Below are 25081 nucleotides of genomic sequence, written 5' to 3'. Positions count from 1 at the left end.
CCCATAAATCTGTTCTTTCCACTCTTTCTCTAATAGAACATCTCCGGCTTAGGCTTTATTCATCTCTTGTGTGGCTATCAGGTTAGGTCTTCCTTTCCAGAGTTTCATATCTCCTCTGATCAATTTCCACAGAGCTGCAAGGGTGACTCATATAAATTCAAATCAGACCATGTTCTTTTCCTGCTGGCTCTGCTGGACTTTCTATGTTGCCCCAGCCCATCTGCTTTCTACATTTCTCTTCTGTCACCCGAGGCTGAGAGAGAGGTAAACTCTATTTCTCCCATCCTGTCCTTGTCAGGCCACAAATGGACACTGACTGCATTTTTCTCCTGAAGGCCACGGCTCCTGTTGTGTTACTTTCTTCATCTATAGCTTTGGCTGGAGCTGTCTCCAGATTCTAGTAAGTTCTTTATCCCTTTGTCCTTTAAAGCCCAGGGAGGTATTATCTCTCCTCTGTTGCTAGCCCTAGGATGCTTTCCTAGGTCTTGTTAGTTTCGCTTTATCCCTGCCCATTCCTTTGTAAACAGTCCCTTCATTACAATTTCCTCAATTACATTTTTGTAGGTGCCATCTGTTTCCTCCCAAGGTCCCAACTGATGCATCCCGCCATTGCCAAAAGGATGAAAATTTCAAATTCATTACATGGCAAAAAAGGCTCTTTAAAATCTAGCCCTTGCCAACTTCTCCAGTCTCTTGGCCCCTGCCCTCACAGGCTCACGTGTTTAGGCTCACCACATACACCATTACTGTTTCACACCTCTCTGGTTTTCCCCCGCCCTTTGCTTGAAATGTCCTCTCAGCCCTAGGTCTTTGCCCCACTCTCAGCTTCATACTCTCTCTGGCTCTTACATCTTTTCCCTTAATTAAAGATGCAACTTAGGCATCACTTTCTCCAGAAAGTCTTCCCTGAAACTCTAGTATTCTCACCTTCATCCACAGTCAAAGTTTTAATAGACTCACAATGAATATTACATATTCAAGGCTCTGAGAAGTTGCTTGGTAAGGTGTCTGACCTCTTAAATTAATTTTCAGATTCTTTCTTTTCTTTCTTTCTTTCTTTTCTTTCTTTCTTTCTTTCTTTTTTTCTTTCTTTCTCTCCTTTCTCCTTCCTTCCTTCTTTCCTTCCTTCCTTCCTTCTTTCCTTCCTTCCTTCCTTTCTTCCTCTTTTTCTTTCCTCCCATTCTTCTTTCCTTTCTTCCTTTCTGCCTCTCTACCTACCTCTCTTCTTTCTTTGTTAAATTTACTGATTATCTCATTTAATCCTGATGGCAATCTTGTAAGTTAAATCCTATTATTATGCTGTTTTTAATTAAAGAAAGATAAGCTTAAGAAATTCAAATGTCATATTGAATGGCAAACAGCTAGCAAGTTAAGGAGCTAAGACTTCAATGCAAAGTTTTACTCTAGAGTCTGTACCCTTAATGATAATATTAAAGGCAAGATTTGGTTATGTCTGGGTGTTACTTACAGCATATGTGTGACTAAGTATATACAATCCTTGCTTATAAATAGTAAGAACTATATAAGTTTTATCAAAGATAGAGAGCCAACCAATATATGTTAATTTAATAGATAAACGTAGCATTCTGCTTGCAAGCTAGGCATAATTTTAGGAGCCCTCTGTGTGGTATTTAAGATACCACAAGTTAATAATATTTGCTCAATTGTTTCATTTTCAAGATGGCAGTTTCTCACACACAACTTGGGAGTAAAATAAATATGAAGGTCCCCAAAATAAGTATTAGAGAAAGATAGAAATAGTAACTACATATTTTTTTAACAAAACTCAAAATATTTTGAACAGTATGTTCCTAGCCAGGGAGTTTCAGTGGTCCATAGAGAGAAAGGCAAATTCACAGGCAAAATATGCAACTATTCTGAGACCTTTGTAGAACAAAGATCTCCCATTACTGTGATGATTATCATCATCAACGAAGCAGACAAGTTTTGACAGGTTGCACTGCAGCTACTGAGGAAAGAAGGGGGACCAACTCAGCAAGTCAGATTCGTGGTTCAAATCTTCAACACATTGATAGATGTCATGGCCATCATTATAATTTACTAATATTTTAACTACCAAATAAGAGGAGCAGTACAAAAGTACTTATGTAAGCTGAAACGCAAAACGCAATTGGAAGGCTCCATTATATTTGCCCATTAGGGTACTATGCAGTTAAAAGACTGTATCAAAGCTGTATTATCACTCATGTATCCACTCACAAATGCAATCTTCAGTGGTTCCCGAGCAAAGTATACATCAGGATCACCAGACAGACTTTTTAAAAACACATACATTTGTAATTCAAACCAGAAGATTCTGATTCAAGAGTTCTGAATGAGCACTTGCTTTTATATACTGGAAAATCTCTCTAGATGAATCTAATATCTACCCACTTATTACATAGAGTAGGCTAGGTTGTGCTGCAGTAACAAAAACAAACCCACCAAAATATCGATGACTTAACACAAGTTTATTTTTTGCTCATGCCACATGGATTTTTCATCAAGTTACATCCTACTATGACCATAACAGCAGTGGGAGGAAGATGGATCAAACACTGCACTGGATCTTACAGCTTCTGCCTGGAAGTGTCACTTCTCTCATTCCATTGGCCAAAGGAAGCCACATGGCACATTTAACTTCAAAGTGGTAGGGAATTGTTAATTCCACCATCTGCCTGGAATGAGGGAGACCTGGAAATATTTGTGAGCAACACTAATGGAGGCCAAAATCTCTGATTAAGAACCATGAGTTATGATCAGTTTCTCAAAGTATTTCAAGTAATTTAACCTACTTCTGCCACCACACATTCTTCTCTTCTTTTTACCCTTTTGTCGGAAATTTTCAAAATACGAAAATGTCTTTCATTAATAAACTTAGAGTTTGTGATTTATTTGATGGCAGTTTTTGAAAAGGTATTTTTAACCCTACTTAGAAACAGTCCACTTTCATGATTTATTACAATTTTCTTTCTCTGGTTAATTAAACTCATTTCTTAGGAAATGACTCATGGCTAATCACACTAAGAATAAAATTAGTCACATTGCCCTCTTTGTTAAGATGAGTGTAAATAATCTTTAAGGAAATTTTTCTTTAATCAAAAAAGCATGTAATAGTCCCCAATTCAGCAACATTATGTAAAATAGCAGACTCAGAGAGTAGTAAATCCAGATGCTGTCCTATTATTGCATGAAACAAGGCAGAAATTTATGTTCCTTTATTATTAAACCAAGGTCTATCCATTGAATTTCTTTATGTAAATACTCTTTTGGAGGGTTAAAGTACCATTAAAAAAATTCCTAGACTAAAACCTGTTGTATGGTTTCTTTGCCCACTGGAGAGATATGAAACCATTACATTTAAGTATCATAATAGCTAGCATATGCTATTTCTTAGAAATGACACCACCATCTGGATTAAGGCCTACTGATGATTTCATACAATACTCCAGCTTTCTTCGGGTAGAGAGAGGCCAAACTGTTTTGACTTTAACTACCCTGTTGTTCTAATGAAAATAATAAAAGGTTACACTTATGTCTGACCTACTTGCTGGAGATCACATACTGCTTTATTAATAAATAATATAATTATTATAGTAGCTGAAAATGCAGAAGGCAAGCCAGATGCTTGTGTTAATAATGTGAGTTGGGGCCCAAATCCATCGTCCAATATTATCCATTTCTAACCAAACAGATCATGCGATTTCCCTGGTTGCCAGAGCACGTTCTGTAGTGAAAAGTCCACCTGCCTTGTGTTCAAATCTTGCCGCTGCTGTGTGCTAATTGTCAGATGTTGGGCATGTTTCTGAATCTCTCAACCTCAATTTCCTCAGCTACAAAATGAGAATAATTATTTCTATGGTAAGTTTGTTAAGAAGCTTAAGGATTATGACTATAAAAATCTCTAGTAAATTACCTCTTTCCCAACGTAACAGGTTAGAAAAATCAGAGTCACTATTATTACTAAGTTTTTTTATCTGCATAGTCATCTTTATTTCCTTCAACCTGGGCAAAGAGAAGCAAGACAAGATTAAAAGCAAAAGTATGGTCGGAATGTGAAAGAAGTCAAATTGGAAATATGAAAAGCAAAGACAGTATTACACATTATGTATCTATTCCTGGAATAGCTTTCTAATGTGATGGAATCACTAGACAATAAAAATACACTCTTGTGTATAATGAGATGGCAGTATTTGTTCATTTGCATGTAAGCCACCCTCATGGCTGGCTATCTTTAAAGGTCATTTGGTGAACTCTCACTGAAAAAAAAAAGTGTAATCTCTTTGACTCACTGAAGTCATGAAATACATGAGTGAGTGAAATACATACACTAAAGTCATGAAATACATGGGGGGTTGTGGTGGAAAACATAGAAGAGTGGAGGAAGGGGACCCTCTCACCTGACTGCCTCCTCACCGGCCCCTTGGCTACTGTCACGCACACAGCAAACCCTCTGGGCCAATCCATCTGACTGGCTGTGCAGGGAATGGGGCAGCCTGGATAATTGATGGGCTCAATCTGACCAGGCACAGGTGGCACAGAGACGGCGTACAGCAGCTTCTCGGGTTTGCCAGTGCCATCTGTTGCCATAAAAACATCTGTCGTCAAGGTCACCCTGTCACCCTCTGTTAAAGTTACAGGTTTGGTGAGTAGGATAATGTCACCTAAGAAGAAGGGGTATGAGTGCTGGGGGCTGGGAGAAAAGAGAAAGGGAGACCAAGATACACAAAGACAACAGGAAATCTTTCTTTTATTTTAAATTTTGAAAGATAAATAATAATAATAGAATTACTGAGTTGAATAAATAGAAAAAGTACACATGCTTTTAAAGGAGAACCTTATAAAAGGCTTGCAAGATTATTGTCACTGTTCACTTTAGCCAAAACATTAGCTCATTTTAAAGAATAATAGCATTTTTATCAAAGACATGACACGTATTTGTAAAGGAAATATGATATTTACTTGTGAAGACAAGCACTTTCCTTTCTGCTTCCTAACTTTAAAAACCATTTTTTGGTATGATCCTTTTGTATAAGTACATTTGAATAAGCATCTCTCTGTGTGTGTGTGTGTGTGTGTGTGTGTGTGTGTGTGTGTGTGTGTATGCATTCACGGCATGTTCAGGGAGGGAGCAGAATGGAAGGGATGGAAGGGGGCATTGCATTTATCAAAGTATTTAACTGGCATTTGAGCTTTGCTCTGCTGCCAGAAAGAATGACCCATTTGTTAATAAAGAACAATTAAGTTAATAGACTCAAATGATCTGGTGGACAAAGTACTGTAATGAAGCAAATGCAATATTGGATTTTTAAGCAGCAAGTATTACATGTGGCTGGACTTCCAGCAGCAATAGCTCATCTTTCCCCGTCTGTGTTTGTTGCTGACGCGTTTTAAAGCAATTTCACCCAGTGGCAAAGAAACATCATTCCCATCTGTTTAGGAAGTGCGGCTTTACTTATCGGACAAATATTGCTGGCACCATGGGCTTTCAGGGACTTACTGATTATCATTGAATGGTGAGATGAGAAGGGGAAGATAATCTGCTGGATTTTATAAAACACACTCACATCTGCCCCCATCAAACCTAAAGAGTACTACATTAGGACAATACAGTTTCTCAGCAGAAGGGAGGGTCAGGGAAGGAGCAGACAAAACAGCAGATGAATATGCTTTGTTTCATCTGTACCTGTAGCCTGGTCACCAAACACCATGCAGAACATTAAAGTGGAGCTCTTGGGAAAAAAAAAGCAAAATATTTGTGGCCAACTGTAATTTTAGTGTTGTTAAATGTGCGGAGGGTATACAGAATTTAGTTTGTTCCCTGATTCAGTAGTTTAATGTTTTGATAGTAGAAATATGATGATTATCTGGCAGCGATTTCCTCTAATTTGGGCCACTATGAGGATCACCTTTTCCTGAACCTCTGGTCCCAGTCTGATAAGACAAGTAATGTAAGTATAGACCAAAAACTTAATTCAAGTAAAGGGTTATAAACATTGGTTTCTATGCTCTGGATTTCAAATTATTTAGTGACATACATTTAAATCCATATTCCAAATGGAACAAAGGAATATTTCAATTATTTGGCTTCATATGGTTCACAAAAATTAACTTTCCTTATAGTCGTTTCTTTTTGACTCCAAAGCATATTAATATTATCACATTAATTTCAAGAGGACTTTCATAACTACAATGCAATTGATAAACAACTGGACTTGGACTGCTAACTGAGTATATGGCCCTAGGTAAGTCACTTAATATCTCAAAAATTCTGCCACAAACTTCCCATCCAATTCTGGATTCCTTAAGTACAACTTATTTGCATGTGTCTTCCTCCTTCTAGTTCATAAAATCAAGTCACTATCCTAGTTTTCTCATTTGATTCCAATATCTTAGCTCATTCTTGTCTTGCCAGCTTTATGCCCTAGTTCTGTATCCTATGTTTGACATTTATCTCTGGTCCCTCCAGATTTGTCAGTCTTAGCAATTGACAGACTTTGCACCTTGTTAATATAGCTCATAGGGGAAACAATTGAGCATCTTCTTTGGGGACATGGGCTTTGAAGTCACTGTGAGCAGTTGGCCACTTAACCTGAGTGACCTTAGGGAAGTTTTTTTAACCTTCTCAAGACTCAGATTGCTCATCTGTAAAATAGAATTTAAAATGGTAATTATCATATAGAATTCTTGAGGATTAAATGCCTGACATACAGCAAGTGACATATCAATGATTTATATTAATATTACCAATCATTAGCTTAAAATATTATCCAAAACTGAATGTTGTTATTTCTTGAATATAAATATTTTCAACTCCTGTCTTAATCCTGGAAACTTCACCTTATGTGGTTCCTTACCCCAGCTGAAAGTCAGGCTAAGCTTGGGTCCCTAATACATTGTGGTTGATTTAAATAAATATCTCTCCTGATCTCTAAGCCTGGAAAATGTGGGGAGAATTTTCTATGGGTGTTTCTGGGCCTGTACTAGAGTGCCCAAAGGACTTCAGAGAAGTAAGACTACAAAACAGAAACATTTTTCCCACCAAAGCTGCCTTCTCTTAACTGCTTGGCTTCTGTGTAATAAATAGACTATTTGAAATATTGTCCTATAGCTAACACATTTGAAACCTGCTGGATATGGTGGTCCCCAAGATCAGCATTAATATTGTAACTCCTAGACTATGATTAAATATATTCACAGTAACCTATCAGAGGAAGCAATAGAATTAAAACATAATTTATTATTTTCCTTGATGATTTAAGGAGTTCATTATGAACACAGGAGTTTTGAAGTGCTGTCAGAAGATAACTTTAGGGTTCCCTGGGCTCTTTTTTTTTTTTCCTATAGCAAACAACCTCAGACTGTATATGTCTTTGAATGCTCATGTCATTCAGATGTATGTTTCTCTTTTGCCAACTTCCTGGCCTCTTTTTATTTGCTGCTTCTAGTGTGCTGCTAGAAAGACACTAAGTAATAAAACTTGTTAGTTCTATGTGAAAACTGAGAGTAATAATACCATGAGTGAGAACATCAAGAACTATCCTTAGTAAGACACTTATATGGATTTTGTCAATTGGCTTCTCAGTGGCTTTACTTAATGTTCTCATTTTCTGGATTTGGGATTTATTCTCTATAGGAAAGATGAGCTGATAAATAAATGTTTAAAACCAGGGGAGTGGACGAATCTCAAATTTGTAGCATTTGCTAATTTCCTTGGTGTAAATAATCTCACCAGGTCTGATTTCAAACTACCATTGTGGTGTCACTAAACACAGACTGTGTTAAACACAGAATTAGGAAGAGACAAGCATAAATGGCCTGCTCTAGCACACTACTTACTGTATTGAAGATACTGTCTAGTAAGAGACTTGTGTAAAGTAACCTGCTACCCTGGTAACATTAGCATTCACCTGAATACTTAAAGCTACTAGAAATGTGAGATCTCAGAAAGGGCCTATTGTAGAATCTTAACTACTGGTTGTTACTTGTGCAGGGATTGAGTTCTTTGTTAATTTAACGTATATTGATAGCTTATGTGTCCTACATACTGTGCCAAGCACTTGTGATTCAGTTCATCCACTCCCTATAATAACCCTCTGAAGCAAGAACTGGGATTAACCACATTTTTAAAATGATGAAACTGAAGCTTAGAATCATTAAGTAACTTACTCAAGGTCTCACAATTTGTATGTATAGAATAGGAATATAATTTAGGAAGTCTTATTGAAAACCCCACATCTTTAACCACAGTGAACCAACTTTGTAAATAACATAGCACATTTGACTTGTAAGTACTTTTTAACAGATAAACATGTGTCTAGTTGATGATCATCCACTCGCTTCCTGACATGGTTTTAGCACAAACCTTGTAATGATCCTGTTAGTATAAGCCACGAAAAAGGTTATATGTAAATTTATTATTTAGCAAAGAAAAAAAGAGAGAGATACAAAAAAATCAAAACTTATAAATTGTATTTTGATTCTTTCATCTGTATCCTCTTTCCATATTTCTTTTTCAGTTTTTTATTAAATTTGAAATCTTAATTACTATGTAAGTTATATAGCATGCCTAGCCTAAGCTAATGGCTATAAAAATAAAAATAAAAACAAAACAGCAAATGAAAGTCTGATTATTTCCATCAATGCCCATTAATTCAAAAACACCGTAATAGAATATTGGTTTGCAAGTAATATGCCAGTGACCATCACATAGCCCCATAACATAAGCAAGTATAAGTGCAATGTCACATTATAGAGGACTTCTAATTTAATTGAGTTTAAAGTAGGCCAAAGTCAGTCATTTATGCTTCTCTGAATAGATTATACTTATAATTACTTCCCAGAAAATAAAAACAAAATATTCAGAAGGATGACCAATCTTTTCTAGAGATGAAAATATTTCCTTCAATGACCTATTTCAATGTGAATCCACTGGCATTAAAAAAACAGTGCAACTGAATGTTATTTTTTAATCAGTGGTTATGGATGAATCTAAGTTAATATTCAATAAATCATCTCCCTTTAAAGGTGGTCCAGCAAAACATTTAGCTTTTGCTTGATGCAGCTCTTCTCCCTGACAATGACTCTCAATTACCTAGTTTTCCTGTGTATCAAGGAAACAATCAAAAACTGGATTAAATAGGACCTTATCCTCATGTACTATAGTCATTTTCAAATAAATGAACTGTGTGTGTGTACTGGCATCCACTTTGCCAAAATGGTATAACTCTAACCTCAGAAGCACACACCAGTTAGCAGGGTCTGCAAAAGTTCAGCTGGTGAGGGAACACACATTTTCTTTCTTATCCCACATCCGTTCACTGCCAATTAAAAACAGGTAACCCTATAATCTGCTTCTGGTAGTACCAAGCTAATTAGACTTTGACAAGAATGTAACGACACCCAATCGCAGAAAATTAACATGCATGTTTCTCTACAGGTACTTGGGGAAAAGGGAGAAATAAAGCCACATGCAAAATCTTTCCAAAATCTCAGCCTGACCTCATTTGTGTCCACATACTTCATGTCACATTAACTCACCCACCCTGATGCCCAGAACTACACCCTCCAGCTGACTGGCAAGGTTAGGCTTTAGCTTTTTAATAACCATCTTATACATATAGACCTATATATCTAGGATCTATAAAGCACACAGATGATTATTTAGGATTAATGGATCATTCAAAGTGCCAGTTGGCACATTTTGAGTAAAAAGTGTAAAAAATGCAGCTGTTTACTAATAAATAAAGCCTCAGCTGTAAGAGAAATAAATTAGATGCGTTTAATTGGTAGGCTGCAAACCTCCCCTTTATTACAATGCAGCTTCTTGTTATTTTATGATGTCAGGGTAGATGGCAGACTGACAGAGTGTTTATGAATCACAGTTTGCAGATGGCACTCTTGGTTTTCAGCAGCTATGAGCACAAGTAGCATGAGGCCTCAGCAGTGGATTTTGCCAAAGACGACCCCCTGAGAATTAGCTGTCTTCATTTCTCTTGTGCCAGTCTCTCCCTGGCAGAACCCTTACTTCACAAACCCACCTTTAATAAATTGTGGCTTGCTGGCAGGGAATCAAAGAGAGCTCACACCCACAAAATGCCCTCATCTCGAGGTGATCTTTTTGTTATTGCTGAGGAGGCCTGTACAATGATCGTCAGAGTAGACTTCCTGCAACTTCATATGAAGATGACCAAGGATCAGGCAGGACAGAAACCCTCCCCCTTTTGACTCCTTGGCTTTCTTTGCCCACTCTCCTTGCAGCTGACAGAAGTGATTTCCTATGTCTAGAGCACTGCATAAGGTCCTTGCACTTGGGATTCAGAGCTCCCCTAACTAATGACAGTTTTGTCATCATACAGCTGGGGAGGGGTCACCCCAGCCCATGGAGCTGAGGCTTCACAGCATCAGCACTCCTGCATTCCCCTGGTCACCATTCACTTCTATGGCTGGGAACAGCACACAGGAGATATGCAGTCATAATTGTCAACAGATTTGTACATTTTCATCACCAGTTATACTCATAATGGATTTTTATTCTAATCGGCTGTTTTTACTTTATTAGAAAAGTGAGAGGATCAGGCCCCTTTTCAGGGAACAGAGTTTAGTCTGAATGTATAATAATAGTAATGATAAGGTCAATGATACTAGTAGTAGTAATACTAATATCAGAAGCTACCATTCGAATACTTAGTATGTGATAAAATAGAATAACTTCCCGTAGGATTATATAAGTTATCTTATGCTAGTTTAAAACACATAAGCACCATTCCCTTTCTCTGCTTGTTTCCTTTTCCTGCATTGCTTTGGTCAGACACTTGAGTCCTGGTTACATGTCCAGGAGGACCTGAGAGAAATCCTGAGATTGCTTCCTCTTTTTCTACTGTGTCTGCTGGCGGCCTGATGGAAGGAATATATCTCTTCAGCTGTCTTATGAAGCTGAGATTAAAATGGCTGCTGGTGGTCAAGGTGGACTAGGTAGAGAAAACATACAAACAAAAATGAACTTTGTTGGTTGGTATTAAAAACAGTTCTGAAAACTTTAAGTGGGAAAGGAATTAAACTCAGATTTTTCACTTTAGATGAGGACTCCTGTCTCATAATAATAAAAGAGGTTTTTTAAATCCTTTTAATTAAATGTCATCTATGTTATGTAAAATATGCGTGCATTTTTCCAGAAATCAAGCAGAAGGCAAAGATGTCCACTCTCATTACTTTGACATAGTTCCAGAGTTCCTAGGTGGCATAATAAGGCAATGCATGGATACATACAAACATAATACATAAATAAATATATAAAATTGAAGGCATCCAGATTGGAAGGGAAGTCATAAAACTATCTTCATTTTCAAATGACATAGTCCTGTAACCAGGAAGTCCTAAGGAATCCAAAAAAAATAACAAATGAATTCAGCACAATCAGGATATAAGATCATACACTCACAAAACTGTGTTTCTATATACTGGCAAAAACGATCCAAAAATGAAATTAAAAAACAATTTCATTCACAATGGTATCACCAAAAACAAAGTATTGGAAATACAGTTTTAAGAAGTTGTGTCAGGCTTGTACACTGTAAACTGTAAAGCATTACTGAGAAAAATTAAAGATCTAAATAAAATGAGAGAAATTCCATGTTCATGGATTGGCAGGCTCCATATTGTTAAGATAGCAATTCTTCTCAAATTTGTCTACAGACTCAGTGAAATTTCTTGCAAAATTCTGGCTTTTTTTTTAACAGAAATTGACAAGCTGATTCTAAAATTTATATAAAAATTGAAATGACTCAGAATAATAACAATAAGCAAAGTTGAAGGACTCACATTTTCCAATTACAAAATACTATAAAACTACAATAATTAAGAGAGTGCGATATCAAAGTATGGTTAGACATACATATGAATGGAACACAATTTAGAATTCAGAACTATACTCTTACATTTGAGGTTAATTAATATTTGACAAAGATGACAAGGCACTTTTATATTTTCAGCAAACAATGCTGAGATGATTGGATTTCCACATGCAAAAAGATGAATTTAGACTCTAACCTCATATCATATAAGAACATTAATGCAAAGCAGATCATCAACACATCTTTAAGAATTAAACCATAAAACTTTTAGAAGTGGACATAGAAAAACAGTAGAATAACTTGAGAGGAATCGAGTTTTTCTGAGAAGGTGATATTGAGCAGAAAGCTGATTGAATTGAACTCTAACTGATTGAAAGCAAAAATATGGAGAAAAAGTATTCCATAATCCAGGCAGATTGAATAGCAGTTGCAGTACCCAAAACTGAGGGTAAGATATGCAATTTTTCAAGAAGCACAAAGACCAGTATGGTTGGTTTCATTGTGACATTAGGCTAGACAAAGATCTCTTAGACATAAAAAGAATTATCTATTTTAAAAAAGAAGAGTAAGTTGGACTTAATCAAAACTTAAAGTTTTGATCTTAGAAAGATATCATTAAGAAAATAGTGTTGCATATCATTCTAAATTTTGTGATAAAGAATTTTTTAAAAAAGAAAAAGAAGTGTTAAGCTGCAGACCAGAAAAAAATATTTACAAATCATATTGACAAGGACCTTGTATCAAGAAAAAGAACTCCTACAAATTAATGATCAAAAGACAAATAGCTCAATTCAAAAATGGGCAGAAGGTCTAAACAGACACATTACAAAAGAAGATGGTGGCCAATGGAAACACGTAAGATGCTCAAGGTCATTAGTTATCAGGGAAATGTAAGTTACATGCACAAGGAGATATCACTACCCATTCACTAAAATGGCCAAAATTAAAAGGAATGATAAAAACTAAGTCTTGTCAAAAAGCATCTGGAACTTTCATGGATTTATGTTGAGAGTATAAAATACTATATCTATTTTGGGAAAACGTCAGTAGTTTTTAAATAAAGTTAACCATACACTACTACTCATCCCAGTAATTCTAGCACTAATTAGCTTCTAAACAGAAATCAAAACATTTTGTGCATGAAATACTTGTACACAAATGTTCGTTGTAGTTTTGTACATAATAGCTCAAAATTGAAACTATCCCAAATATCATCACCAGGTGAATGGATAAAAATAATTGTGGTCTATTTATACTTTGGGTTATTACTCATTAATTAAATAGAACACACTACTGATTCGTGCAACAGCATAAATGATTTTTCCAAAACAGGGTGATTCTTCAAAACATGATTCTCTAAGGCAATATACTGATTAGAAGAATACAGAGTAAATACAGTGTGCTTCCATTTATATGAAATTTTAAAATAAGCAAAACTAAAGGGCCCAAAAGCAAAACGGTGGTTGTCTCCGGCTGAAGGTGGAGAAATTGACTGAAAATTATCCTGAGGACACTTTTTGGAATGATGTCTAAGTGTTCTGTATCTTGATGGGCAAGTTGTTACATAGGGTTTTTTTCATTTGTCGTATCTTGTTAACAGTACACTTAATTATAATTTGTTGCACTTAAATTATACCTCAATAAAGCTGAAATAAAAGTAAAATTAAAAATTACCAACATTGGCATAAAAAGCGACAAACTGGAAATGACAAGAAATCTTAAAATAACCTTACTTCTAAGACAAGCACGGTCTTGTTTTTTGGGGTTGCTATGACAAAATATCATAAATTAGGTAGCATATAAAAAACAGAATTTTTTTTCTCACACTCCTAGAAACTAGGAAGTCCAAGATCAAATCTCTGGCAAGTTCAGGGTCTAGTTAGGGCCTGTCTCCTGGTTCATGAATGGTGCCTTCTTACTCTGTTCTCACATGGTAGAAGAGAAGAATGAGCTCTCTGGTTCTCTTTTATAAAGACACTAATTCCATTTTTGAGGGCTCTGCCCTTGTGACCTAATCACCTCCACAAAGACATTAACCATCATCTTGGGAGTTAAGATTTCAACATATAAATTTTAGGGATCCACAAACATGCAGACTGTAGTATTTCAGCTTGGCCCTCCATAATTCATGTCCTTCTTACATGCAAAATGCATGTATTCCATCCCTACAGCTCCAAAATCTTAATTCAGTTCATCATCATTTTATTAGTCTAATGTCCAGAGTCTCTTCTAAATATCTAAATCAATATGAGTGAGTTTCAAAGTAAAATTGATTCTAAGGCAAACTGCTCTTCAGCTGTGAACCTGTGAAATCAAACATGTTTTGTACTTCCAAAATACTGTAGTGCCATAGGTATAAGAATGGCATTCCCATTTTGAAATGGAAAAATAGAAATAAAAGGGATTATGAGTCCCAAGTAAGCATAAAACTTTAAGGATGGGAAATAATTTGCTTTGATTTGATGCTCTACCCTCCATGCTTACTGAGGCAAATGTCTTGCCTCCTCAGCTTAGCTGATTAGGAGTTGAGCCCCCAAGACTCCCAGCCAAATAGCTCTGAGGAAGTAATGGACAGCAAGCACCAATGTCTTGGCCTCCTTTGAAATCATTATTCCCCCAAGGCCCGTGATGAAAGAGGGAGAATTGAAGATTCTGAAATGCCTTCAGTATGATTTTTCCATTAATTTGATGAATAAGCACCTTGCTGATCTACACAAATCTCCTAATCAAATGGTACACACCCTTGGTGTTCTCTCTCAAACACTTCTTATTTTCTACAATAATGAGCAGGGCACAGTGGCTCACGCCTGTAATCCCAGCACTTTGGGAGGCTGAGGCGGGCAGATCACTTGAGGTCAGGAGTTTGAAATCAGCCTGGCCAACATGGTGAAACCCTATCTCTACTAAACATACAAAAATTAGCCAGGTGTGGTGGCGCATGCCTGTAGTCCCAGCTACTCAGGAGGCTGAGGCAGGAGAATCGCTTGAGCCCGGGAGGCAGAGGTTGCAGTGAGCTGAGGTTGCACCACTGCACTCCAGCCTGGATGACAGAGCAAGACATCATCTCAAATATATATGTATATAGATTAGCTGAGAATTTCCAAGTGTTCAAGTTCTGCTTCCTTTTGCTTAAAAATTTCATCTTCAAATTGTTTATCTCTTCTTGCATTTTACTATAAGCATTCAGGAGAAGCCATTCAGCACCTTCAACACTTTGCTTAGGAATTTCTTCAGCTAAGTATTCTATTTCATCACTCAAAAGTTCTACATTCCATAAAACACTAGGATACAAATACAATTCAATCACATTCTTTTTTTTTTTTCTGTGTCTACTAGTGTTTTCTTTTCTTCTTTTTTTAAATTATACTTTAAGTTCTAGGGTACATGTGCACAACGTGCAGATTTGTTACATATGTCTACATGTGCCATGTTGCTATGCTACACCCATTAACTCATCATTTACATTAGGTATATCTCCTAATGCTTTCCCTACCCCCTTCCCCCACCCCACGACTGCCCCAGTGTGTGATGTTCCCCTTCCTGTGTCCAACTGTTCTCATTGTTCAATTCCCACCTATGAGTCAGAACATGTGGTGTTTGGTTTTTTGTCCTTGCAATAGTTTGCTGAGAATGATGGTTTCCAGCTTCATCCATGTCCCTAAAAAGGACATTAACTCATCCTTTTTTATGGCTGCATAGTATTCCATGGTGTATATGTGCCGCATTTTCTTAATCCAGTCTATCAATGATGGACATTTGGATTGGTTCCAAGTCTTTGCTATTGTAAATAGTGCCACAATAAACATACATGTGTATGTGTCTTTATAGCAGCATGATTTATAATCTTTTGGGTATATACCCAGTAATGGGATGGCTGGGTCAAATGGTATTTCTAGTTCTAGATCCTTGAGGAATCTCCACCCTGTCTTCCACAATGGTTGAACTAGTTTACAGTCCCACCAAGAGTTTAAAAGTGTTCCTATTTCTCCCCATCCTCTCCAGCACCTGTTGTTTCCTGACTTTTTAATGATCGCCATTCTAACTGGTGTGTGATGGTATCTCATTGTGGTTTTGATTTGCACTTCTCTGATGGCCAGTGATGATGAGCATTTTTTTCATGTGTCTGTTGGCTGCATAAATGTCTTCTTTTGAGAAGTGTCTGTTCATATCCTTCACCCACTTTTTGATGGGGTTGTTTTATTCTTGTAAATTTATTTGAGTTCTTTGTAGATTCTGGATATTAGCCCTTTGTCAGATGAATAGATTGCAAAAATTTTCTCCCATTCTGTAGGTTGCCTGTTCACTCTGATGGTAGTTTCTTTTGCTGTGCAGAAACTCTTTAGTTTAATGAGATCCCATTTGTCAATTTTGGCCTTTGTTGTCACTGCTTTTGGTGTTTTAGACATGAAGTCCTTGCCCATGCCTATGTCCTGAATGCTATACATTCTTTACCACTTTATAACAATGATGGCATTTCCTCCAGTTTCCAATAATGTGTTCCTCATTTTCATCTGAGACCTCATCAGAATATCCTTTACCATCTATATTTCTCCCATGAATATATTGTTCATGGCCACTTGGATATTCTTTAAGAAGACTGAGGCTTTCTCTATAGATTTTCTCTACTTTTGAGCCCTTACCAGAAAAATTATCACTTATTCACAGCAACCTAGGTTTTTACTAGCATGCACATCAAAATTCTTCCAATCTTTACTCATTAGCTAGTTCCAAAGTCGCTTCTACATTTTTAGGTAACATTATAGCCTATCCTTCTGCTCTTGCCTGGAACAGAAGTGTGTTGCTGGAAATGAAGCAATCATTTTTCAACCATGAAGTAATGACATGAGGATGAAACCCACACTAAGGATATTTGAGAAAAATGTTAGAAAACCTCTGTTCCTAATGTCAACAAGGGCCACATCAGCCCTGGACTCTAACTCTCAGCTTCCCCTTACATGAGAATGATAAACTTCTTATTTCATTAAGCTACTATAGTTAGTTTTCTGTTACTAGGTTACAGAAAGAAGAATGCAATTCCTAACTGATAAAATGCTTCAAAGCTGCTGCAATTAAAATACTGCACAACATCATATTAATGCTAAAATAGGCAAGTATGTTAATGGATGATCCAGAATTTATATTTGTATAAATATACATATGTATTATATTTATCACTATGTACATTAGTTTTTTTATAAAGTAAACATGTAAAATCAGTACTACGTGTTGAGTTAGTTCATTTAAAGTAGCCAACAGATGAAGAAAGAGTTCGGCAAGATAGATTTAACCATCTTTGGAAGTCTTCCTATTCCAACAGCCAGCTCCTCTCTGTGTCTGCATTTTTGCAGACCCATAGTGGTCTGCATTTTTGGATCATGGCTACTCGCTGTAGACTCTGCCTCTCATATCACAGAACATCCCCAGTTCATTGTTGTCCTCCATTACTGAATCTGTTCCCCCTTTGTTTTCATCACTGTCTGCCCCAGGTGAATCTTCGTCCTGCCCTTCCTCAAGCTCTTGCCGCATGATCCTTAACATTGAACCTTTCACAATTGGTAAATTCTTGCTGCTTGACTCTTTAATTCAAAAGTCAATTTTCTTGATAATATTCAGTACTCTATCCTCTGTACTCTTTTCTGCCATCCATTTATGTTGATTGATTAGGTCAGAAAGCCCAGGCTTTTCATTTAGTTCTTCTTAACACCCTTGTCATTTAAGTCCATCAGTATTTGAATAGTGGATTTTAAAATATTATATTAAATTTTATTGCTTTTGACAAAGGCAGCTCAAGAATAATTTCTGAATACCTTATAGAAACCATAAAATGTCAGAGCTGCAAGGGCCCTTAGAGATCATCTGCTATTACTTTTTATTTTACAGATGGAGAAACTACAGCCCAGAGAGGGGAGTGATTTTCCCATTGTTGCACATCTCATTAGTGAAGATGTTAAAGGTAAAACCCCAGAACTTCCTTGATTTTCATCTTAATCTCCACTTGTCCAGGTTTTCTTTCTTGCTATTGAGGGGCCACTCTCAAATTTTTTTAACATGTTTTATAACGTAAATAATCTATTAGGGCAAAACATGCAATTCTATACATGAACAAATATGCATATATGGGGAATGAGTTCTTAAAAACATTTATTCACTAGGGTAAGTGATAAAACAAAAGTTTGGAGACCACAGACTTTGAATTTCAAATTCTTAGTGTGAAATATTAGCCTATTTATTAGGCAAATTTTTTTTTTTTTGAGACAGGGTCTCACTCTGTTGCCCAGGCTGGAGTGCAGTGACAGAATCTCAGCTCACTGCAGCTTCAACCTCCCAGGCTGAAGTGATCCTCCCACCTTGACCTCCCAAGTAGCTGAGACTACCAGCTTATGCCACCGCACCCAGCTAATCTTTTATTTATTTTTTGTAGATACAAGGTCTCACTGTGTTGCCCAGGCTGGTCTTGAGCTCCTGAACTCAAGCAACCAGCTCACCTTGGCTTCCCAAAGTGCTGGGATTACAGGCATGAGCCAGTGCACCCAGCTCCATTTATTCTTTTGGTTAGTATTTATTGAAGGCTATTCTGTGCCAGGCACAGTGAGAGGCAACAGAGAACATTATTGAACAGAAGCAGAGTCTTGATCCTCACAGAATGCACTTTCTAGCTGGGGATAGAGGAAGACACTGAGCTTGTCTGGAGGCTCAGGGAAAGCCTCCTTCAAACAGTGGTATTTGAGTTATGAAGTATGAGTTCCTTCTAGTCATAACAAATCACTGGAAATTTCTGGAATTTCTCAAAGTTTCCCACTAAAAACTTGTAGGAGTTAGTCCCGCTGTCCTGAAAGTTCTCACGTCAGACCCCATGTCCACTATTTCATCAAATTTTTCATTCTCATCTTAGATTCTGCTGGGGGCCTCTTCCTTTTTTTTTTTTCTTGCTACCTTATATTGTAACACCCACATTTTATAATCTTCGCTTTATTCATTGGCCTTTTATACACCCCTGTACCTTGCTCTTATTTCCTATTGGCAGCATATTAATTGGAGCAGAATACATTGAATTGAATAGAAGCTCTCTAATGGTCAGTCATATCAAACTGTTGTTTATGTTATTTATTTGCACAAACGATTCTCTGTTCCTGGAAAATTCTTATTTAGGTGTTTGAATCTGAGTTACCAAAAAAAAAAATTTCACCCTCTTGGGGAGGCCTCTCTTGGGCCACATGAGATGTTCTTTACTTTTCTCTAAACATTCTAGATCACCAGAGTACTAGAACATTCCACAGAACAAGCAATATATGGTATTGTAATTGTGTGTTTAGCAGTTTGTCTCTACCACAAAATCCTGAGCCAATTGATGGGAAAGACATTTCTTACTATCTTTTAATTCCAACGTCCAATGCTGTATCTAGCACATAGTATGTCCTCAAAAAGACTGTTGAATTAAAGAATAAAAGGTGATTGTTTGAATTAAAGAATAAAGGAACACACAATACTACTGAGTTCTATCTATAAGGAAGTAATAAGAGTATGATGGGAAGGAGGTTCTCTGTGTATGCATGTATATTTATGCATGCATATGTAAACAGAGGTACCTTCATTTTAGCATAAGACTCAGGGTCTTAGGCAAAAGGGAGACTGACAGCTAATGTATATAATCTGACGTTTTTTTTCTTGCTTATTGTCTATCTTCCATACTAGAATTTAAAGTTCTGTGAGACAGAGGCTTTGTCTTGTTTATTTCTGTGTCCTTAGCTCCCAAACATGCCTGGCCCATAGTAGGTGATAGGTAAAAAATTGTCAAATGGATATAGAAATAATGCTTATTTAAGATTTAATATATGTAAATAGTTTGTCAGGAATCTTGCATGTGCTTCCTCATTAAGACCTCAAGATCATCCAGTGTTAGAGATGAGTAGCAGAAGCCAGGCAAGAGACATGACAGGCCCAAAGTCCTTTGGCTCTTAAGTGCTGAGGCAGCCATTCAAACTCAGGACTCTCTGGTCCCAAAGACTACGTTAAAATCGAAGCTCAATAATTCTTACATTTAAAAAATGCCCTTGGGTACATTTCTTAATTAACCCCACCTCTGTTTCTAAAGGAAAGAAAGCTGTAAACCAGGAGTAAATTATATTGCCTTGCAAACTGTGAACTGTAAACCTGTAAACTGATGGTAAATGAATTGTGACCAGAACACAACCACAACCCAGCCATGAATGGATGTCACAACAACTCAAAGAAAATGGAGGAAGAGAAATGTGTCCATACCACGCCCAATCTTTCAACACTTCATTTCTGAAGGACTGACAGCAAAACTGCCTTTCTCATGCAGCTGGTTAGGCTGGGATCTTGTCCAAATGCATGAGGGTGACTTTGATTCTGTGTTGTTCAGCTTCTACAGAGGGAGAGAAGGATACAGGCAAGAGCATGCTCCTTTGACATCTCACAACAGCACATGGCCCAGCTCTGTCTGACTTTGGCACTTTGTCCAAGAAACTTTTCCTTTCCAAACAGCACATCCTTCTTCTGACCTCACATCTAGAATCAGTTTTGTTCCAGAGCATAACAAGGTTCTCGATGCTCCCATGGCTGCCAACTTTGTAACTAAAGACAAATGGGGAAAGCAAATGGATCCTGGGCAACATGTGCCATTACTTTCCTGGCTGTAGACAGTGATGATGTAAGGTTTTATGTGGTCTCCTTGCCAGCTTCTGAGCTTGATCTACAGTGATGAAACTGGCAAAGGAGTAATTATGAACATTCACATAACAGTGCAGAGAGAGCAGAGCTCTTGAAGCAACAGAAGGAGCTCCAGCTTTATCCAATTTTGGTTATTACATACATTTTCTGATTCTAATGCATTTCATATATTCATTTATTATGCTTCTACTATAGTGTATGCATATACGTACAGGGAAGTATATATAGTCTCTGAGGACATGATGTTTTACAGAAACCTTAATGGAGCCATTGTGAAAATTTGGAGACTGGTTATGAGACAGGGGCAAGGATAAAGGCTCTGAGATGAGAGCACTTTAGTGTTTTCTGAGAATAGCATGGAGTTCAATGTGGCAAGAGCAGAAGGGACAAAGGAGACAGTGGTAGGAGGTGAGGTTCAACAGGAAGCTAGAGGTTAGTTAGAGAATCACTATACCTACTTCTTAGAGGAAAAGCCATAGGAATATTCTGAGCAGGAGAGGGGCATGGTTTGAATTTTGTGCTAAAAAGGGCACTCTAGTGGGGAGTGGAGAATAAACCTTGGGAAGGCGACAGCAGATGCAGGCAGGCAAGTAAGCACACCTCATATCACATTGCACCCTCGAAAGAATGTAATTATCATTTGCCAATTAAAAATAAAACTTTTAACAATTAAATTTTTTTAAAAAAAGAGCCAACTGCTGCCATCCAGAAGAGAGAGGGAGAGAGACTGTCTTATATGAAAAGGTGGAAGTAGGGGTGAATGGTGAGAAGAGTTAGCATTCAAGATAAATTTTGAATGGGGAGCCTGAAGGATTTGCTAATACACCGGGTATAAAGGGTGAAAGATAAAGAGAAGTTGATGATGACAAGGTTTTGGCTTGAACAACTATATTAGTTCATTTTCATGCTGCTGATAAAGACATACCAGAGACTGGAAAGAAAAAGAGGTTTAATTGGACTTACAGTTCCACATGGCTGGGAAGGCTTCAGAATCATGGCGGGAGGCGAAAGGCACTTCTTACATAGTGGTGGCAAGAGAAAATGAGAGAGGTGCAAAAGTGGAAAGCCCTGATAAAATCATCAGATTTAGTGATTCTTATTCACTGACACAAGAACAGTATGGGGGACAGCTTTTGGCCTGTTGCTGGGCTTTGGTGGAAACTAAATGTTTGACTGGGTCATCAAGTCACCTGTGACCTGAACTGCCTATAATGAACTGGGTGCTTTCTGACCCATCTAGCCATAAAGTGGGTCATGCACAGCAGCATTCCTTCATCAAATGGAAGTGATATATACGTGATCAGGCTCAAGCAGGTCCTGAAGGCACAAGTAATTTACATGAGGAAGTGGCTCAAATGCCCATGGTCTCCACTCCTGCCATCCTGCTTTCATTTCCCAAGCCCACACAGATGGCTTCATGGGGAGTTCCCTATTATCAGTTGACAGAGGAAGAGAAAACCAGGGCCTGGTTCACAGGTGGTTCTGCACAATATGCAGGCACCACCTGAAAGTGGACAGCTGCAGCCTCTTTCTAGGACATCCCTGAAAGACAACAGTGAGGGGAAATCTTCCCACTGGGTAGAACTTAGAGCAGTGCACCTGATTGTATGCTTTGCATGGAAGGAGAAATGGCCAGATGTGCAATTATATACTGATTCGTGGGCTGTAGCCAATGGTGTGGCTGGATGGTCAGGGTCTTGGAAGAAGCATGATTGGAAAATTGGTGACAAAGAAATTTGGGGAAGAAATATATGGATGAACCTCTCTGAGTGGCCAAAAACTGTGAAGATATTTGTATCCCATGTGAGTGCTCACCAATGGTCACCTCAGCAGCGGAGGATTTTAATAATCAAGTGGATAGGATGACCCATTCTGTGGACACAACTCAACCTCTTTCCCCAGCCACTCCTGTCATCCAGTGGGCCCATGAACAAAGTGACCATGCTAGCAGGAATGGAGGTTACGCATGGGCTCCACAACATGGACTTCCACCTACCAAGGTTGGACTGGCTATGGCCACTGCTGAGTGCCCAATTTGCCAGCAGCAGGGACCAACACTGAGCCCTTGATATGGCACCATTCCTCGGGGTGATCAGCCAGCTACCTGGTGACAGGTTGATTATATTGGACCTCTTCCATCATGGAAAGGGAAGATGTTTGTCCTCACAGGAATAGACACTTACTCAGGATATGGGTTTGCCTAACCTGCACTCAATGCTTCTGCCAAGAATACTGTCTGTGGACTCACGGAATGCCTTATTCACTGTCATGGTATTGCACACAGCATTGCCTCTGACCAAGGCACTCACTTTACAGCTAAAGAAGTGTGGCAGTGGGCTCATGCTCATGGAGTTTACTGGTCTTACCGTGTTCTCCATCATCCTGAAGCAGCTGGATTCATAGAATGGTGGAATGACCCTTTGAAGTCACAATTACAATGCCAACTAGGTGACAATACTTTGCAGGGCTGGGGCAAAGTTCTCCAGAAGGCCATGTATGCTCTGAATCAGTGTCCAATATATGGCACTGTTTCTCCCATAGCTAGGATTCACAGGTCCATGAATCAAGGGATGGAAGTGGAAGTGGATCACCCCCAGTGATCCACTAGCAAAATGTTTGCTTTCTGTTCCTGGGACATTACATTCTGCTGGCCTAGAGGTCTTAGTTTCAGTGGGAGGAACACTGCCTCCAGCAGACACAAAAACAATTCCATTAACCTGGAAGTTAAGATTGCCACCTGGACACTTTGGGCTCTTCCTGTCTTTAAGTCAACAGGCTAAGAAGGGAGTTACAGTCTTGGCTGGGGTGATTGACCCAAACTGTCAACATGAAGTCAGTCTACTACTCCGTAACAGAGGTAAGGAAGAGTATGCATGGAATACAGGAGACCCATTATGGTGTCTCTTAGTATTACCATGCCCTGTGATTAAGATCAATGGGAAACTACAATAATCCGATCCAGGCAAGATGACCCAGACCTTTCAGGAATGAAGGTTTGAGTCTCTCCACCAGGAAAAAACCCATGACCTGCTGAGGTGTTTGCTGAAGGCAAAGGGAATACAGAATGGGTAATAGAAGAAGGTCATCAATACCAGCTATGGCCATGTAACCAGCTGCAGAAACAAGGCCTGTAGTTGTTATGAGTATTTCCTTCTTTTGTTAAAAACATGTTTGTGCATGTGTACACTTATACTAAGAAAATATCTTCATTTTATTTCCTTTTCCTTTATCATGTGACATAAGATTTATTGACTTCACATCAGCATTTAAGCATTATTAACTTTATGTAATATTGTTTGGGTTGGGGATTGGTGCGCTTCTGGTTGTATGAAGGAGGGTTGTGTTATGTTAGGCATAATTATGACCTGATTATTGTCTTTACTTGGAGATTATGTATGATCTCAGAAGATGTATATGAGTTCAAGTTGACAAAGGGTGGACTTGTGATGGTTAATGCTGGGTGTCAAGTTGATTGGATTGAAGGATACAAAGTATTGATCCTGGGTATGTCTGTGAAGGTGTTGCCAAAGGAGATTAACCTTTGAGTCATTGGACTGGGAAGGTCAGACCCACCCTCACTCTGGGTGGGCACAATCTAATCAGCTGCCAGCACGGCTAGAATATTAGCAGGCAAAAAAATGTAAAAAGAGAAACTGGCCTGACTTCCCAGCCTATATCTTTCTCCTGTGCTGGATGCTTCCTGCCCTCGAACATCAGACTCTGAGTTCTCCAGTTTGGGAACGTAGACTGGCTCTCCTGGCTCCTCATCCTGCAGATGGCCTATTATGGAACCTTGTGATCATGTGAGACACTACTTAATAAACTCCCATATATATATATACATATATATACATATATAGTTATATATATAGTTTTATATATATAGTTATATATATAGTTATATATATATAGTTATATATATAGTTTTATATATATATATATATATATATATATGGTTCTGTCCCTCTAGAGAACCTGACTAATACAACAACTGAGTATATTAAGGTGGGGAACAGGGTGGGAAGGGGGTAATTCTGGCTTGAAGTGGGAAATCAAGAACTCTCTTTCAACATGTTAGGTTGGAGATATCTATTAACCATCCAAGGGAGGCTTCAAGTAGGAAGTTAGGTATATAAGTCCAGAATTCAGTTATGACTAGAGTCAACAGTTCAGTAGGTATCATGTGTTTAAAGTGATGAAACCTGATGAAACCTAGAAAGTTAATGCAGGTAGAGAATAGAAATCTTGGAAAGATGGACTAATCCGTAGGAAATTTCAATAATTTATTAGCAAAGATGTTATTCAATCCCAAATAATTAAACCTATCTTTTAGTGGGTCATTTTCATGGCATAATAGGAATTTCAAAAGGTATGACAAAGGCCTTGCCCTCAAAGAAGAGAGATGGCTGTATTTTTAAGAACACTGCCAATGAACACTAGACCTAGCCTACCTCCTACTAGATGTGTGATCTTTAACAAACTATCTAATGGTTTTGAGTTTCAACATTTTTATTGTATAAGTGGCATACTAAGTACCT

Source organism: Hylobates moloch, unplaced genomic scaffold (assembly GCF_009828535.3).
Source record: "Hylobates moloch isolate HMO894 unplaced genomic scaffold, HMol_V3 SCAFFOLD_18, whole genome shotgun sequence".
NCBI lineage: Eukaryota > Metazoa > Chordata > Mammalia > Primates > Hylobatidae > Hylobates > Hylobates moloch.
The sequence above is the reverse complement of the archived record's forward strand: the minus strand, read 5'-3'. Positions refer to the sequence as shown.